Consider the following 19,281-nt stretch of genomic DNA (forward strand, 5'->3'; position numbering starts at 1 on the left):
TCCCAATTTGGACATCTGTCATTCTCAGACTTTGAGCAGGGGGAAAGTTGCTATTCACTTTTTTGTACATTTTTTTTGTTGCCAATTTTAAATACAGTTATATTTAAGACATTGCATTTTCCACTTACAATACAGTGGTTATAAAGAATGTACAAGATGAAGAATTCCTAAAACTCACAAGGGGTAATATGTGGCTTGCTGTCATCTTCCAAAAATACATTTCTATAATAGACTCTTCATTTATTATATAATCACAGGTCTTTGCTCTGTCTTTGTTTTATTTGAACTCCTAAGACAACTGAAGTTAATCATTATCATGTTTTGTACCATCTTTTGCATGACATACACCCCATTTTTATTGTTAATAATTTGTATTTTTTTAAGATTTTATTTATTTAAGAGAGAGAGAGAAAAAAAAAACAGAAGTGGGGGAGGGGCCGAGGAAGCAGACTCCCCATTGAGCAGGGAGCCTGACATTGGCCTTGATCCCAAGACACCGGGATCATGCCCTGAGCTGAAGGCAGATGCTTAACTGACTGAGCCACCCAAGCACCCCTAACAATGGGTATTTCTTACTTCCCTCGCTAGGTAGCTAGTTCTTTGAGGACAGAGGATACTTTATTCCTCAAAATTACTAGCACTCGACCTTCTACATAGTAGCCAATCATGAATATGTCCAAAAATCACTATCATTAAATGTTATCATAAACGGAAAGGAGTACACTATGCACTGTGTATCAGGGAATGTGTTAAGAAATTGGGACTAATCTTCAGAGCAATGTAATACATATTATTTCCCCCATTTTACAAAAGAGGCTGAGATTTAGAGAAATAAGGTTTAAAAACTTACCTAGAGTCTCCCAGTTAGCAAGTCACTGAGCTAGAATTAAAATCCATTTAATGTCAGAATTAATCCATTTAATCCATTAATGTCAGTGTTCCAGCTCCAAAAGTCAGAATCCAAAAAAACTTTATTATTCTTTAGCACATAGTAATAGCTAACATTTTTGGATGTCATGCTATAGGCATTGGGTTAAGTGCTTCACATATATTAGTTAGCTTATGATGCAAGCACTATTAATACATGAACTACAGCCATTTACAGATGAGGAAACCAAGACACAGACACATTAAAGAACAAGGCCACAGAGCTAGTAAGGAGCAGAGCTAGGATTTGCATCCCACTGGTCTCATTCATGGGCACCAGTTTGAAATACTACCATTCACATAAAAGAACTGAAAATTCAAGAAGAAAATCTAGGTCATCAAGCATCTAGCCCCACGTCATTTCTACCACAGCATAATTTGTTGATTCAATAATTGCGTAAAAGTGATTGTCCACTGTTTCATTTAATGTCCGTCCCTGAGTCCATAAAAGCTTTACCCAACCTCATCAAAATAGTTAACACTGCCTCTGTACGTTGTTTAAATTCCAACATACCAACACTAAAAGTGATCTTTGGCGAGGAAAAGAAGTAACAGTACTGCCTAAGCATCCCTTATAGGAATTGGTGGTAAGAGCAAAGCTATCCCTGAAGTCTAGGGCGGGACATTCGCACTGCAGAATGGAGAATATGCAAACTGAAGTGTATGAAGGTTCTCGTCACAAGCTAAATCCATGGTTCAAAAAAAAGCCCATTTTCTGATGGAGTGTTTTTTCCATTTATTGATCTATATCAGTAATTAGTACTGAATTGTACTGAATTGTAATAAGAGAAACTTTAAAGATAATATATTGCAGAAAGATAATATACTGAGGCAACACTCAAGCCACACACTACTTTTTAACAATTTTTTTTATTAATTTTATTTATTTATTCATGAGAGACCCAGAGAGAGAGGCAGAGACATAGGCAGAGGGAGAAGCAGGTTCCCCAAAGGGAGCCCAAAGTGGGACTCAATCCCCGGACCACCATCATGCCCTGAGCCGAAGGCAGATGCTCAACCACTGAGCTACCTGGGTGTCCCAAGCCACACACTCCTTGAAGGCAAGCATCCCATCTTCTGGCTCTCTTCCATGTGCATCAGAGCCTTGGCACAATACTAAACACATGGGAAGTATCTGATCACTGAAAGCTGAATTTAACTGAATCTCTCTGGAGTCTTACCCTGACTGCAACACTACCTAACCAGGCAACAAGTCACTCAGGAGACTTAGCAGAGGTGACAGGCCTAGAGGCCTGGGATATGGGAAGACACTTCTTTAAGTTATGCAAGGAGATCGCAAACCTACTGGGTACCAGCATTGGCTATAGCCTGAATAAATAATATAGCTTATATATACACTTTTATGATAATTTTTCTTCAACATAATATACATGCAAAGGTGAATAAGATTTAACTAAATTCATAGTTGCTTCTTATAATTATGAATTTTTTCATCACAGAGCACAAGTATTACGTGGAGAATCTAGGAAATTTTCTAGTATTTTTTTTAAAAGATTTCATTTATTTATTCATGAGAGACACAGAGCGTGCAAGAGAGGCAGAGACACAGGCAGAGGGAGAAGCAGGCTCCATGCAGGGAGCCCGACGCAAGACTCGATCCCGGGTCTCCAGGATCACAACCCGAGCCAAAGGTGGCACTAAAGCACCGAACCACTTGGGCTGCCCTGAAGTTTTCTAGTATTTTTAAGGGATCCTTACCAAAAAAAAATGTCTAGATATATTGGATCAGAGGCCAATTATGGTTGCTTTCTATTCCAAGCTTTTTTTTTTTTTTTTAAGTAGCCTCTACACCCAACATGGGGTTTGAACTCATGACCCCAAGATCAAGAGTCGCATGCTACTGATTTGAGCCAGCCAGGTGACCCTCTATTCTAAGATTTTATGATTCTTTGGCTTGAAGCAGAGACAGAGAATTTGACAATGCTTATCAAAAGGTGTGTGCTGCATTCTTAGAGATTGCTTTTGGTGATTACTATTCTCATAGTTCACCACTGAAAAGTCAGGAATTATCATATTACATATACAGTTCTATAATGTTTTCTGAACATTTTCTGAAAAGATAATTATCATCTTTAGTTGAGTGTCCTTGCCTTCATCTAAGAAGGATGCAATAAGCTTTTCAATGGTGAGTGTAGATTTCTCAGTTCCATCTCTCCTTATATTCCTGTACATATTATTTGCTTTTCATACAAACCATCGTTATTGTTCTTGTTTCCTGAACTTGCCACACACCACATTTATCCCATTCCATTAGATGGGGGAGCCCTTTCACCAGTCCTTAAGACATATCCAGCTTCCCTTGAGCCTTTTCATCTTAGACCAGCACTATTAGCTACTCCTTCCTACCATACAGTGGTGTGTGCCTAATCCAGGCATTTTACTCTGTCTGATGTTAGAGCTCATTGTTTGTATGGCTCTGCACTCTCATGGCCTGGAAGCTACTTGAGTTAATTGTGACTATCCCTCATTCATCTTCTTTCACCTAGACAACCTAGCTAAGGTGATCTCTAACTGTTCATTAAATGCCCTGAATGAATGAAATGATAGATGAAGTAACCATAGAAGGCAAATAACTGTAAAAACTGTATTTCAATTCAAAAAGTTTAAGCTGGTTTCCAACTTGTATCTGACATGGTTTAAAATGAGTTTAGATTTTTAAAAATCTTACCCTCCTACTCCTAATTACCTGATGTTCTTCACACTTTATCAAAAAGCAAGTGAAAGGAAATAAATTCTTTCAGCAGAGCTTCCTGGCCCTGCTTCTATGCTCTACAGAAAGAATTAATAAAACAACATTATTCCTGCAACTGAGTTGATATAAATTGATGGTTCTAGTGCCCAAACCAAGATATGGTGGTAGGATAAGACTCTGAGAGCATAAATTTTTGTTAACGGGAGAAACACATTAATTCTATCACCACATATAACAAACCTAAAATTAAAAAAGAATAGAAAGGAGAAAATTACAACATTTCCTTTGTGGAGGTGAGTACAGACAAAGAAGGAAAAAAATACTTTTGCTCTTTTATTTCTAAACCAAGTGGAAGGAATTAGAATGTACATGTAAGAATGAAGACATAATCAAAAACAGGGAATATTACATAGTTTGCTCTCGGAGCAAAATTGTTTCTTCTATAAACTGCAGAAGGACAGTATACCATTAAGTGCAGGACCCAGGACAAAGAGCTGACAACTGCTAACATGAACAGATTACTTCATCCTGGTCAGGTACTGTGCTAAGCTCTTTACTTGCTTATAATATTTTATTCTTACAATAGCCCTCTGAACTGTGAATTGAGTGCTGTTATTATCTCCATTTTTCAGATGAGGTTTAATAAGATTAGGCTGCCCAAGATGATGGAGTTAGTAAGCAGTGAGACCAGGATTCAGACCTAGGTAGTATGATTTCAAAGTCTTAACCATTTCCTATTCCTAGTATGGCTTGAGAATCGGAAATCTGGAATATAATCTGAATTCTATATTTGAGCTAGATTTGGAACATCGGCAGAATTTCAACAAACCCAGGCTGAGGATAAGTTTGAGAGACCAACATCAACAAAGACATGGAAGTAAGAAAATAAGAAGTATCCCCAGGAAACCCAGTGAGATAAGAGTACAATATCTATGGAGACAGTGGGGATGATAAAGTTAGGTCCCGCAGGGGGGACAAATCTGATCTACCATATGTTTTTGTAGAGACTAAGGAATGGTTTTTACATTTGTAAGTGATGGAAAAAATTGTCTAAAAGAGTATTTCAGTATAAGTGAAAATGAAATGAAATGTATAAACTTTAAATAAAATTTCAGTGTTTATTAATAAAGTTTTACTGGATCACAGTCCTGCTCAATCATTTTTTTTAAAAGATTTATTTATTTATTCATGAGAGACACACACAGAGAGAGAAAGAGAGGCAAAGACAAAGGCAGAGGGAGAAGCAGGCTCCATGCAGGGCGCCTGATGCGGGACTCGATCCCGGGACTCCAGGATCACGCCCTGAGCTGAAGGCAGGAGTTAAACCGCTGAGCCACCCAAGGATCCCCTTGTATTGTCTATAGCCACTTTCAGAAATGAGTAGTTACAATATAGACTGTGGGGTCTGAGAAGCCTAAATTGTTTATTAACGTGCCTTTTACAGAAAAAGCTTACTGAGTCCTGATCTAGAAAAGCAGTAGAGGAATGTTTAGAAGGGTATGTGACAGGCAGTTTTCAAAACAGGCTGATCATAATTTGAAAGTTACTAGATCCAAAATTCTTAAGGATTTTGAGACACAAAGTGACATAATCAGGACCTTCTAAGTGTTTAAGATTTAAGACATTTTAAGATGTCTTCTGTAACAATCCTATAAGATCACAAAGAGAAGCAGGACAGCAAGGCAATTGTCTCAGGAGTAGTATAGTCATTCTGTGTCCTAGAGCTTCCAACTTCCAAGGAAAACAGCTCATCTACTCCAGGACCTGCCATGACCTCAAGCAAGCCACCAGCCCTGTGTGCTCACAGCATTCATTTTCCCAAGAAAAGCTATCTGGTTGGATTGATGCCTTATTCCATGAATTACAGTGACTAGCTTCCTGTATGTTTAGCTTTTCCATGGCTGCCCTTGACTGAAACCATTCCTTGGCCCAGACAAAAGCAGGAGAGCAGTTTCTCAGGTGTTCAAAACTCAGAGCAGCAATTACAGAAGGACTATCCTAAAAGCATGGTTCATTTTATCTACTGTTTTAACCATTTATCTTTCTTGCATCATTCTCTTTTACTGCAATTACTTTTACTCTTTTCCAAAAGGAGGAGGAAAGGAGGAAGGCAGGAGAGGGAGGAACCAAGAGGAACTGAAAAGGAGAGAAGGAAGGAGAGAGGGGAGGAAGGAAAGGAAGGAGGGAGGGAGGAAACAGAGAAATGTCCTTAAGAGTATATCTCTCCATTAGTGATGACAAGTCACTTCATTTAACCTCTTGTGAAGATTTTTATTTGTGTCATACATAGTTTGAATAAAATAGCAAGATTACCTATATAACTTAGCTTATATATAGCTTAGCAAATCTTAACAGTTTTCAAATCTGAGTTCTTAAAAGGCTTTTGTCCTCTCTTCTGAAGCATTTAAACTATCTGAACATGGGATCCCTGGGTGGCGCAGTGGTTTGGCGCCTGCCTTTGGCCCAGGGCGCGATCCTGGAGACCCGGGATCGAATCCCATGTCGGGCTCCCGGTGCATGGAGCCTGCTTCTCCCTCTGCCTGTGTCTCTGCCTCTCTCTCTCTCTCTCTCTGTGACTATCATAAATAAATAAAAATTTAAAAAAAAATTTATAAAAAAAATAAAAATAAAAAAAATAAACTATCTGAACAGAATAGCCAAAACCCAGTTTTGCTGGAAACTGTATGGATGAGAGAACCTGAGTTCTAATCTTTACTCTGTCACTCACCAGCTATGAGATCTTTTTTTTTTTAATAAATTTATTTTTTATTGGTGTTCAATTTACCAACATACAGAATAACCCCCAGTGCCCATCACCCATTCACTCCCACCCCCCGCTCTCCTCCCCTTCCACCACCCCTAGTTCATTTCCCAGAGTTAGGAGTCTTTATGTTCTGTCTCCCTTTCTGATATTTCCCACACATTTCTTCTCCCTTCTATTATATTCCCTTTCACTACTATTTATATTCCCCAAATGAATGAGAACATATAATGTTTGTCCTTCTCCAATTGACTTACTTCACTCAGCATAATACCCTCCAGTTCCATCCACATTGAAGCAAATGGTGGGTATTTGTCGTTTCTAATAGCTGAGTAATATCCCATTGTATACATAAACCACATCTTCTTTATCCATTCATCTTTCGATGGACACCGAGGCTCCTTCCACAGTTTGGCTATTGTGGACATTGCTGCTATAAACATTGGGATGCAGGTGTCCCGGATCGGGGTGCAGGTGTCCCGGCCAGCTATGAGATCTTAAGGAAGCCAAAACATATGGAAAAAAACTGGAGCTACATATTGGTCATATATAAAATACAAATAATGATACTTCTGTGACATATGTCACAGCTGGCTCAAGTGATCAAATGAGAAGATAAAACATTGCAAGCTTGAGAAACTGTCAAATATAGGATACATATGAATAAAGGATATAAACATTAGTGTGCAGAATAAACATTACAGAGCTACAGAACAATGAGCCACCATGCCAGGCCAGATAGACAAGGGGTTGCTTTGAGAATGATTTAGAATTCCATCAGGATCTTAAAGAAAGAGAAAACATTTCAGGCTAGAAGAATGGTATGAAAAAAAAACCCAGAAGCCAAAAAGCTTGGGGTGTGTTTAAGGAACATGCTTAGGGGCAGCCCCGGTGGTCTGGTGGTTTAGCGCTGCCTTCAGCCCGAGGTGTGATCCTGGAGACCCAGGATCAAGTCCCACGTCAGGCTCCCTGCATGGAGCCTGCTTCTCCCTCTGCCTGTGTCTCTGCCTCTCTCTCTCAATCAGTGCCTGTCATGAATAAATAAATAAATAATATTTTTTTAAAAAAGGAACATGCTTAGGATGGCAGGAGGAAGCTAAGTATGTTAGCAAAGTCCTCTCAATTAAAAAAAAATAAAATAAAAATAAAAAGGGCTCAGTCAGTTAAGTATCCAACTCTATTTTGGCTCTTGGCTCAGCTCATGATCTCAGGGTTGTGAGACTGAGTCCTGAGTTGATTTGGGCTTTGAGCTGAGCATGGAATCTGCTTGGGATTCCCTGTCTCCCTCTCCCTTTGCCCTTCCCCCTCCCTCTAAAAAAAAGTATGTTAGCTAAGTCAAGGGAAATGAATGTGGAAACGGTAAACTGAAGCCAAACTGTTAGAGTCCTTGAATGCCAAGGTTAGAAGTTTGGAGTTTATTCAGGAGACAAGGAGAGATATTTTTAGACTAATGATTTGACAATAGCCTGCAGGATAGATGGGAGAGAGAATCTTAGAAGCTGTTGCTCTCCCCCACCCAGAAATGAAGTAAGAGCCTACTAAAGCTATGGCCGTGTTGGCTGCCATAAAGGACTTATCAAATGATGAGGATGCTATTGTTGGAAATGGTGAAGTCATAAGTGAGAGCCATCATAGAAGAAGAAATTAACTTACTTTCAGCCCGTTTTTGAAGGGATGACATTTGGGGCTTGAAAAGATTCTAATATATCACATAGAAAAGGCTTTCAGGAAGGAATGAGCATGAAAGGGGCTTGGAGCTCCAGAGAAAGACAAGAGGCAGCCATTTCCCCAAACTTATCAATTGACCAGGTTCTCCAAAAAAGGCATGAGGGAGGCTTACAGCAATTCAGCCAGAAGGGAGGCAGCTCCCCAGGGAACCTGAATAATGGAGAAAGAAATATAGAACTGTCATATGGGAGCCCTTGATGGTCTAAACCTGACCTCCTCTAGAGATCTCCCACATAGAGGGAAACTGCAACTCAAGCCAAATGTTTTTGAACCAGGAAAATGGGGAGCCAAACACCAAGGAGAGCTGATTTATATTTAAATACAATATTTTTATTACTTTTTGGGAAATTTGACACCAATCCTCATTTTAAACCAGACAAAGCAGCATAATTTTTTTTCTTTCAAAATGATTGACACTCAAAAGGTAATACCCTTTAAATTCCTCCAATTAAAGCAAATTTAATTTTAAGTTTAATTAAAGGAAACTTTAATTAGAAAGAAGATTAAATTTTAATTAAATTTCTCTAAAATCTTCATACCGGCCTTTACAGCTAATATTTCTGTCAGAAACCAAATCCCTTCTTAATATTCTTAAATTCTATTCTAGCATTTTCCTTCGTATTAAAACAGCATCTCACCAGCTGAACTTGCCACTGTGAAAATTATTCCCATCTTAAAATACTGGAAATGCAACTGAGGAACCAAAGTCTCCCTGGGCAGAGAAGGGAAAACAACAGATTCTATTATTGATGAGATTTTTATTTTCAATCTCTTCCAGTCCTTTCTGAGGCGATTAGGTATGGTGGGCCTGCTGTGAGCCAGTTGTACTGAGTCCACAACATCAACAAATATTTATGGAACACCTACTGTGTGCGTGGCCCTGCACTAAGTTTGCTGTCTAACGGAAATATTGTTAAAATACTAGCTCAGGCAGAGGTCCCGGTCAACAAAGCCTGGACTAGCTTTGCCTCCTAGATTCTTTGGCTGCTTCTCCATCCCCAGAGACAGGAAGAGAAACATCATCCAACACCTGTCGGGTGCAGAATCTTTGCACTGCCCCACCTTGCTCCAAGCCTGCCACAGCTCATTAGCAGGAAGAACCCTGGATTGAGAAACAAAAATCAGATTCTAGACCCACCCTGCTACTAGACTCCTATATCATCTTTAGGGAAAATCTAACTCTCCATTCTCACGTTCCTCATCTATAAAATGGGGTAATAAAACTTAACATGCCTACTTCTCAAAGATGTCAAAAGGATCAAACAAAACACTGTAGACAGAAAAAAAAAAAAGCTTCTGAAAACTACTAAGTGCTGCATATTCCTACCAAATATGTACCTCCTATTGCCCCACTGCACATCCTCATTACATTCTTCCCAGGACTCGTGCCCTGCTCTCTATCAATCCATATCGAAGCTCCACTCCTTTTTATCTCCCCCCAGAAGCCAGCACTGAACAAAGCCCCTGAAAAGAAACATTCTTTTGCGTATTCATTTATATGAGCCCTTGCCTAGACTACTTTAGATTTAAAGATACTGTTATATAGCAGAGCCCTCCCTCTGTCTTGACATACATGAAACAAGCTTCAAGATCCCAGGCATTAGACTGTAGTTAAAATAAAATGAGAATAAGCAATTTCATTAAGAGAAGGTTAACTTTAGTTTGTCTGACAGGAAGCAAATCTCCTCTTTGCAGGTTACTAGATTAAGTTTCCAACCACGGTGAACAGGGCTGCGCTGAGCTCTGCACCCGCTGCTACATGTATCTGTCACACACCCCATTTCCTTGAATAGCTAACATGTTCAAGGGCCTATGCTGCATGCTACAGAAAGACTTAATTGTCTGTTATGCTCCTCTAACAACCCATCACCCTGGCCTCCCAGGGACCTTTTGGCCCTGGACCTGGAAAGCCTCTCCTAAATCTACTTAGTCTCTACTGCCACCAAACCCAAGCTCCTCCAAGAAGCCTGACTCCCCAGATCCCCAGACCTTCCTTCTGAATTCTTGGATCCCTAGGATTCGGTAATACACAATAAAGCCTTTGATGCAGGGCCTGGCTCCTTGCTGTACCCTGAATCTCAGTCCTCTCCCTTCACCATCCTAAAGCTTCTACAAGGTTGGATCTGTGTTTTATGCTTAAATTCAATTTAAGCTTAAAAGGTGCTCCTTTGGTAGCACCTGCAGTGCTTGGGCCACTGCTGCAAACATATGAGATAACTAAGAAAGATCTACTCATTAACTGTTTTCTAAAAAGGAACAGAAGCCCTATTCTAATTCTTAAGGTACAGGGTAAACCAGAGATATAATAATTCTCATGAAGCAACAGAGACAATGATTATCCGAAAAGCAAGCAAGAGAGGGACGATCAAAAATGGAAGATGGAAGAAAGGAGCATACATTAGTGGGTTTGGCACAGGGTAAAGATGAGAATGTGGAGGTGGCTTTTCCTAGTAGGTTGAGAGGCCCTCAACATGAGAGAGCAGTCAAGGACAAAGGACTCCTAGAGGACTGCATTTCCATGGCCAGCTCTAGGCCTGGGGTGATCCATTATTCAACTGTAAAATGGGTACAGCATAATTCTCATGTTCCTACTTTGAGGACTTTTGTGAGATCTAATTATTTATTGTTTATAAAGGGCTTTGAACTCTCCAGATGAAAGACACCATGAGCAGTTCAAAGGATAACTCTAGACCATTATTAACTGTAGTTAGCCTCAAAGTGAGAGGAATGACATGACCATTTTCAGCGCACCTGTCAGCTCAGGCTTTTTTATCATTTGTAGGATTTTCGTGGCTAAATTAGAATTGCTCTTCATTACTTTTTCCCTGGCAATTAAAAAAAGATCAAAATGGGACTTGTAACAAGGAGACTGAATGCTAATTTTTGCTCTCTATAGAAAGGCAAAACATACATCTCAGGAATCCTTTCCTCTTTACATTTACAGTCTGCAAGACTTTTAGGGGAAATGTGACTTTCCTCTTCTGCCTTAGAAAAACTAGGGCTAAAATAACTGAGGGGAGAATGTAAAACACCACTTTTAAGAATTGATTTTTCTTTCTTTATACTAGTAACCAAACTTCTCTACCACCAAATGACAGAACACCTTCTTTGTGAAGTTGAACCTCTGAACAGAATCATCACTGTCATTATTAAAATGCTGCCAATAATGAATTCTAAAATTTTCTCTCTTCTTCCTCCTTCCCACTTCCCCCTACTTAAATAGTGATACCTTCATAAGAGAAGTTTCTCAAGGATCCAATGGGACGTGGTAATGTTCTTTTCCTGTCCTGGCAGAAGATTTTCTTGGGGTCCCTTCTCCAACCAAGGCTACTGCCTATAGGTCATGTTCACCTCATTCTGGATCCATATGCCTCTCGTTTTCTTTCTTGCCTTTTCCTTGAACTTTTTGCTTCCAGAAATACTTCTCTAAGAATTGGTTTGCTCCAATCTTTTTTTCTTTCTAGCGTTACTGAAGTATACTTAATAGATAAAAATTATATATATTTACACAGGTGTAGAATATGATTTCATATATATTTGTATTCATTGTGAAATGAGCATCATGATCAAGCTAATTAATATATCCATTATTTGAAAGTTATGACTTTTGTTTGTGCATAATGAGAACATTTCTTAGCAAATTTTAAGTATATAATGCAGTATTAACTACAGCCATCATGCTATATACTAGATCTCCAGAATTGACTCATCTTACATAACTGAACCTTTATACCCTTTGACCTACATATCCCCATCTCCCCGATCTTCCACATATAAAAGCAAGACCATGCAATAACTATCTTCCTGTGTCTGGTTTAATTCACTGAGCATCATGTCCTCCAGGTTCATCAATGTTTTCATAAATAGCAGGATTTCCTTCCTTTTCAAGACTGAATATTTAAGAAGAGACAAAGTGTATGTGTGTGTGTACATATCACATTTTCTTTATCCATATATCCCTCAACAGACACTTAGGTCATTTCTGTATCATGGCAATTATAAATAATGCTGCAATGTACATGGGAGTGCAGATGTCTCTTCAACATAGTACCTCATTTCCTTTGTATATATACTGAGAAGTGGTACCTCAGGATCATATGTTTGCTCTTTTTTTCTTTTTCTTTTTTTTTTTTTTTTTGGTCAGTCTATTTTTTAACCTTTTAAAAAACCTTCATATTATTGTCCTATGATCTTAGGAAATTAGGGCTCACCATACTCATTGTTCTTTTTTTTTTCTAGTACTTCCCCTTTCTCTCTTACATACAGAAATCAATTCACCGAAATGGATATGCATGTTGGAGTTACTGGCTGAGATTAGGAAAAAGCACAGGTGTCAATTATTCCTTCTCCATCTTAGATTAATCTTCACAGGTAGTCTCAGAATCTAGATTTTTAAATAATGCTTCAAGATGACAAGTCTAACCTAGAACAAGGAGTTGAGGAATGAGTTGGCTGGAAAATAAACATTTGAATCAAAATGCTTTGTTTTTCCTGCCAAAGCTGGGATATGAGAAGACTAGAGCGTTCTACATAACATACCTCCATTAACAGCCACTAACAACAAAAGGAGGTGAGGTAACTCATCCAGGTGAGCTGGCAGGGCAAAAGTCCACTTTGCCCCAATCCACGAGAATCCTAGGATCCCAAAAGGATATGTGCTGTGGGCATATCAGAAACTTTTCTGGTCCCTCTACAAAAGTCTTGTCTCCATATTCAGGGTATTCACAAGTATTTTGTAAGGGACTTTTCATCCCATAGCAATACTTCTGTACCATAGGACCACTCAATCTAAAATATCTTGAATGTGTGTAATGAGTCTACTCTTTTCGTGAACTGTTACTCCATGGGGTGCCTGCTCTCATACCCCCCACCGCTATCATACCTTATGTATATGTAAACGTGGTACTTCTCATTAGCTTCATTTCCAAGACTGCTCATTATTTTCAAATGTCCTCAGGCTTCTTTTGTTCTCTACAAAACCCCATATCCATCTCTGACTTATCATCCATCACCAAATATTTGAATAAAAACATGAAAAAAATTACTCAATCATCATATCAAGCATTGGGGTAAGAGAAAGGTGACCTATATTCTGATCTCAGCTTTGCAAATAATTAGTTTTGTGACCCTGAATAAATCACTTACTCTAAGTCTAATTTCTTTATCAGTAACATAAGGAATATAACTATCCTTCCTATTTTACAAGGTTGTTATGAGAAATAATTGAGAACTGAATATACACCTGAAGTCGAATTATTATTGCCCATATCTACCTTATATCGCATCCTTGTCTCTGGCATCCTCTCTGAGGGCTGTCTTTTATAATCACCATACCACCTTTTTAAAATTTATCCTTTCATTCATTCAGAATACATTTATGATATAACAAGTATATGCCAGGCCTCAGGAGCTCACACACTCATGGAGAAGGCGGAGATCTTGGCAGAACTGCACCCTCATGTGAGAGGTACCCAACATGCTGAGGAACACCTCACTCCATCTGTGAAAGCATAGAAAGACTTGAGGCAGTTCTGTGTATATGTACAGTGGACACATGTCTTATTTTGCTTTTCCATCTCACTCAGAATTCATTACTTTTTTCTAACAGCATCTTCTTTTGAGAAATCAAGGGGCCACGGAGCAGATTCAACATTATGCTAATTGGGTACTCCTTCCCTGACACATGAAACTTGTTCATGGTGACAGAAGAGATTTTAAATAGTAAGAATTCACTGATTAGCCACAGCCCCTGACCCAGCTCTCTCTGCTAGGAGACTGTTTCAGCCATTACTGTTTCTCCTTCTCCAGAGCTGGCTCCGTTCCTATCTTCTTCCAAGCCTAGTTCTTGGCCATCTCTGTAAGTTCGCTGTATCCTTCCATTAAATTTCATTCTTGCTTTAGTTAGCCAGAGTTGCCAAACAATGAAAACCGAATTTAAAAATAAATTAATAAGTAACAATAACATGTCTATATGCTATACACAGTGTATCTTTGTGAAGTGTCTGAAATATACAGGCCTACCTAAGGCTCAATCCATATTCATTTATTCAACCAACAAATACTCATTGAACATAAACTGTGTCAGGCACTGCATCCTCACACAACTCACAGTAGGGCAAGGCAGACAGTTAATAGGTAATTAGAAGGATAACATGTAGCAAAGGAAGCCAGGGCCCTTCTAAAGAGTGTGGAAGGCAGCCTGGAACTCAGAGGGTGCTAAGATCATATTTTACCTTAAACACAGGAATGAGGAGGAATCTGCTAGGTAGAGATTGAGGTGATGGAGTTCCACAGAGAGGGAATCATATGTTGCCTTGGTAGAAGACCACGTACACAGGCCACTGTCTCTCTATTTCATGAGTTACCAGGGTACGAGGTAACAGGCTATAAAGGAACCAGGAAGCTGAGTGCTAACTCTGGTCCTACAGCTAACTCACTGTGAACTTTAAAAGGGATTTCCTTTTCTTAAATACCTGTTTCCTCATATGTGAAATGAGCATAGAAGGATATATAATATGGGGGCGCCTGAATGGCTCAGTTGGTTAAGCGCCTGCCTTCAGCTCAGATCATGGACCTGAGACTGAGCCTGCATTGGGTTCCCTACTCCGTGGGGAGTCTACTTCTCCCTCTCTCTGCTCTTCCCTCCACTCGTGTGCATGCTCTCTCTTTCTTAAATAAATAAATCTTTTTAAAAAATAGATAGCATGGAAAGTTTCTAATAATTTATGATTTTATGGGGATCCCTGGGTGGTGCAGCGGTTTAGCGCCTGCCTTTGGCCCAGGGCGCGATCCTGGAGACCTGGGATCAAATCCCACGTCAGGCTCCCGGTGCATGGAGCCTGCTTCTCCCTCTGCCTGTGTCTCTGCCTCTCTCTCTCTCTGTGTGACTATCATAAATAAATAAAAAATAATTAAAAAAATTAAAAAAAAATTTATGATTTTATGTATATTTTGCATATCTATGATAATAGATGAACATGAACCTCATCTAAAAGGACCACCTATCCTATCTCTTCACAGTCTTCTCTCGGCTGCTCTCACCACAGGATGGGGCAATGTGGATGCAGACAACTTTGGGAGGTAATAAAAGGGCACAAAGGCTCAAGTGGATGAGCTGGGGCCAGGATGGGGTGTAGAAGGCAAAAAGTTGCCAAAAATGCAACTAATTTTTATTCTGTCAAAAACTAAGTCTACACTGTATCCGTTTTCTTCTTTCCTGCTATTTAAGACAGCACCTCCAATTTAGTGTGATGTTGACCACATTGTAGAGTCTGTGTGTTTCTCTTCTGCTTCTCTCACTACTGGTTTTAATAACAGAAAACAAATATAAGACCCCGTCCAAAAATTGTCAGAGTCAGTGATTCAGCATAAATGCTGTGATCCCACTGGATAAATTGCTTACCAAAAATCCCACCTACCTGTTTGGAGAGGAATTCCCTGGGAAGCAGGTGCTATGAGCCAAGGAAGCTACCAGTGGAGACGTGCATCTTCTCCGTCCACGCTCTCGGCAAATCTGGATTCCCAACATTTACAAGACATGAGAAATCTTTGCAAACATTTCCCCGGTGATGGAATTTAAGCACAAGCTGTGAGCAGCTTCTGTCTCCTATATAAAATTTACTAACAAACATGAAGAAAGTTTTGTTGCTAGCCGGTGGGTCCACAACCTCAGGAGGTCCAGGGTGCGGTTCAAAACGGACCTGGTACACAGAGGGCGGGAGGGTGAGGAGGGACTGGAGAGAGGCTGGCCCCGCAGACCGGCGGTTTCAGGAGCCGAGAACTCACCCAGGAGGCTGGCTGGTCGAGGACCCGCAGAGCAACGCATCTCCACGGGGCGGGGTCCGGGAGGCCGGAAGTGGGCGCTGCTGCGCATGCGCCCAGGGGGCCTTAGCGTCAGGTGCGGCTCGCGGCTGCACGCTGGAAGATGGCTCCCACGGAGGTCAGAGGGCGTCTGAGGAGCCGCCATGCCCCCCGCCTAGTCGACTCGCAGGTGAGTCCACTGCCCCATCCTCACAGCCTCTTTTAGCACTAGCTGTCGTGTCCCTGAGCGTGAGAAGAAAAACAGCTCAAATCCAAGGTGAGTTGGGTCCCTAAAAGGAGGTTATGGAAACCTCAGCCCTGCTAAGGAAACGCCTCTGGTGAAACCATGCGGGGAGCCAAGCTTCCCCGGGTCCAGCGGCGGTGCCTCCCTCCCTGTCTAGGGCACAGAGCGCCCTCAGGGCTGGGGGGTGGGGGGGCGGGCAGGATCTAGGGTGTGTGGTTGCAGCGTTATTCCCAGGGCTTTAGTCTCCTGATTGCTTTACTAATGCAAAACCTACATGGCCGTCGTCAAGTCTTCGCGCGCTCTGTTGCTGTGTCCAGGAACTCCTCTTCTCTCCGCCCGTCTACATCCTGCCGTAGGGGGGGGCCAGGTAAAGTTTGTCCAGTAACCACTGGGCAGCCGTTGCAATTCAAACAAACCCAAAGTGACATGTTTTCATCTCAATTCCTATAGCAACCACTGCATGAATCACTCACTCCTAAGGCGCCAAGGTATCCTTATATCATTATTTTGAAGTAAATCAGATAATGGATATGAAAATCCATTAAAAGCCAAATAGCATTTTCAACGCATATTTCACGATGTAATACATGTGTAATATTAATAAGTAAATTAAATAAATAAAAATAAATAATATATATTATAATAATATAATATAATTATAATAATATAATTTTATATAATAATAATTAATTAATTTAAAAAGGACTGTCTAGTAAGTGTGAAGAACAAGCAAAACCACTCTACGTATAGGAGTAGAAATCAAAATAGTTTCTTAGGGGCAGGGTGGATGAGGGGGAAGAGGATTGACTGGCAAGGATCATGAAAAAGCCTTCTAGAGTGGTAGAAATAGTCTAGATCTTCTTTAGGATTTTGGTTGCAAGAGTGTATCCATGGTTCAAAACCTAAACCCTGTACTTAAAAACTGTTTATCTTGCTGGATGTAATAATATCTCAATAAAAAGATATATTAAAAAATATTAAACGTATTTTTATCACAAGACTTCAGAAAGCTTCCATCATGTTACTATACATTATAAACCTGCAGAAAATGGATGTAGTACCTTTTATCCTCATTTTTAAAGTGTTCCAAGATAGCTGTATTACACGGAAAGGTCTGTGCTATTATATAAAATTTGTTTCTGTTTTTTACTGTCATATTAGATTCTCCAGGGCAAAGATGGGTTTTATGACTGTCTGTACCCACAGTACCTGGCAGAGAGCCCTATAGGCATGTACCTTGTTGATGCTTTTTCTGAAAATGATGCAGACAATGATAATACAAGATACTACGATAAACATAAGGGTAAAATTTGCTCTAGGTCACAGGATCAGACCATAGCCACCTTAGCCCCAGGGTTATACATGGATTCTTTTGCTACAGAGGCAGGTTGGGGGGGGGTGGGGAGCAGATATTGTAGTGTGAAGGTTCTATTTAGTACCTCAGATCTCATGAGGTGGCTGCATTCCCTACTCATTTAGAAGATCATGCTGCCACTTTCTGAGAATTTACTCACCCTTAAAACACCCATAAAACATTGTGGTGCTAGGCACTGGGGAATCCACAGTGAATAAAACACAGCATTTGCCCTCAAAAAGCTCATGGTCTAGTGGGGGAGAATGTTAAAGAGATAACTTAAAATTCAGTGAAGTAGAAGCAAGTGCTATATGAGCTCAGGAGAAGAAATAACTCATTCAGCTCTGGGACGATTTGAGACACTGATATTTCCTAGTCGGAGACAGTGGTGGAAGACATTCCAAGCTGAAAGAAGATAAAGGTAATAAGGTAATACATTTGGAAAGGACCTTACATGTCAAGTAACTATAACTAATATGCCTTATGATCTTATATAAGTTATTTATCTTTAGCTTCTTCATCCCTGAATAAATATAATAGTGGTTAAGATGTGTTTCATGAATCTGAAACACAGAGTTTCTTGGCATGGAGACATGGTTGGGTGAGCTGGGGCCAGGTTACAAAATTCTTATGGATCCAAGAACTGTAAAGGGCTCTGGACTTTATTCCTCAGTATTATTTTAAGAAGACTGCCATGACCACATATGTATTTAGAATGTCACATAAGTCCATGCCACACAGGAAATTCTGTACAATCTTTTGGTTTTCAGGGTTTTTTCCCCCCAGGGTTAGTCTTGTTTCCCCAAACACATTGTAAGCTACAAGAGGACAAGATCCTTATCTCACAAAGCAAGCAACAACATACTTAGGTCATAGAATGCCCTTAATGTATATTTCTTGATTAATTCTAATACAATTATCTGCTTCCTCTTAGACATCTTAATAACATTTATAAGGTTTAATACAATATATAAAGCAGATACAAGAAATCCTAGAATACAGGATTTTATATTTTAAATAAATATTTTATAAAGAGAAGCTTGTCTTCATTTTCCAGAAACATTATATTCATCTTTTAGGTACAGGTAGATGGGTGGATATCTCTCCATATGTATGGAGAAGTGTCTGAGTGGTAAATTAGTAGGCTGCTGATTGTAGAGACCTAAATAGAATTGGGGGAAAGGAGCTACTATGTGTAACAAATCCCAGCAAAATACATTTGAAGTCAGGGAAAGAAAGACATAGTGAGAGACTGAAAGTAGAATAAAGTAAAAGAAATGGAATTGATAGAGGCAATTAGCTTACAGATCTATTTATTAATGGGTCCAAACTCTTCTTTGGAGACCACTGGATTTAGTGGTTCAGAGAAAAAAATATATACAAATAAAGTGAGAAAAACCAATGCTGACTTTGTAGACTATTAAAGACTTGACTTGAGTGGGTTACATTGTTTTCTTTTGTTAATCTTTGCCCATAAGTAGGAGCACATGAGACAAACACTTGGACCCATTGTATCTCAGCCCATTTTAGGATTCACAAACCCTGGATACTGCCCTCTAGACCACACACTCCCTCTTCTCCTTCACAAAGATAAATTTCACATCAGCCCAGCAATCAGCCATCATCTATTCTCAGGGGAAGAGTATATAGCATGACCTCCCTTGAAATATTAGCTCTATTTACACGGGTTTGCGTGGACCACATTACTTATGAGTCACCAAGGGGAAACCGAGCCTCCAGTAGATAAAGCGATC

The 19,281-nt window shown here is 39.8% G+C and overlaps 2 long non-coding RNA genes across 25 annotated transcripts in view; one reads left to right on the forward strand and one right to left on the reverse strand.

The window, feature by feature from the left end:
- The window catches only part of LOC140635184 (uncharacterized), a 118,553-nt gene extending 102,384 nt beyond the window's left edge, over positions 1 to 16,169 (reverse strand). For 13 of the 18 annotated variants that reach the window (XR_012032544.1, XR_012032537.1, XR_012032534.1 and 10 more), the window contains exons 1-2: positions 15,548 to 16,169; positions 11,359 to 13,629 (exon numbers count right to left, since the gene is read on the reverse strand). This is a non-coding gene — a long non-coding RNA (uncharacterized lncRNA). The remainder of the gene's footprint in view (positions 1 to 11,358; positions 13,630 to 15,547) is intronic. The other 5 variants (XR_012032538.1, XR_012032532.1, XR_012032531.1 and 2 more) reach the window with 5 other exon arrangements.
- LOC140635186 (uncharacterized) overlaps positions 16,006 to 19,281 on the forward strand; it is a 127,840-nt gene continuing 124,564 nt past the window's right edge. For all 7 annotated transcript variants that reach the window (XR_012032551.1, XR_012032555.1, XR_012032550.1 and 4 more), the window contains exon 1: positions 16,006 to 16,119. This is a non-coding gene — a long non-coding RNA (uncharacterized lncRNA). The remainder of the gene's footprint in view (positions 16,120 to 19,281) is intronic.

This window comes from Canis lupus, chromosome 6, assembly GCF_048164855.1.
Source record: "Canis lupus baileyi chromosome 6, mCanLup2.hap1, whole genome shotgun sequence".
NCBI lineage: Eukaryota > Metazoa > Chordata > Mammalia > Carnivora > Canidae > Canis > Canis lupus.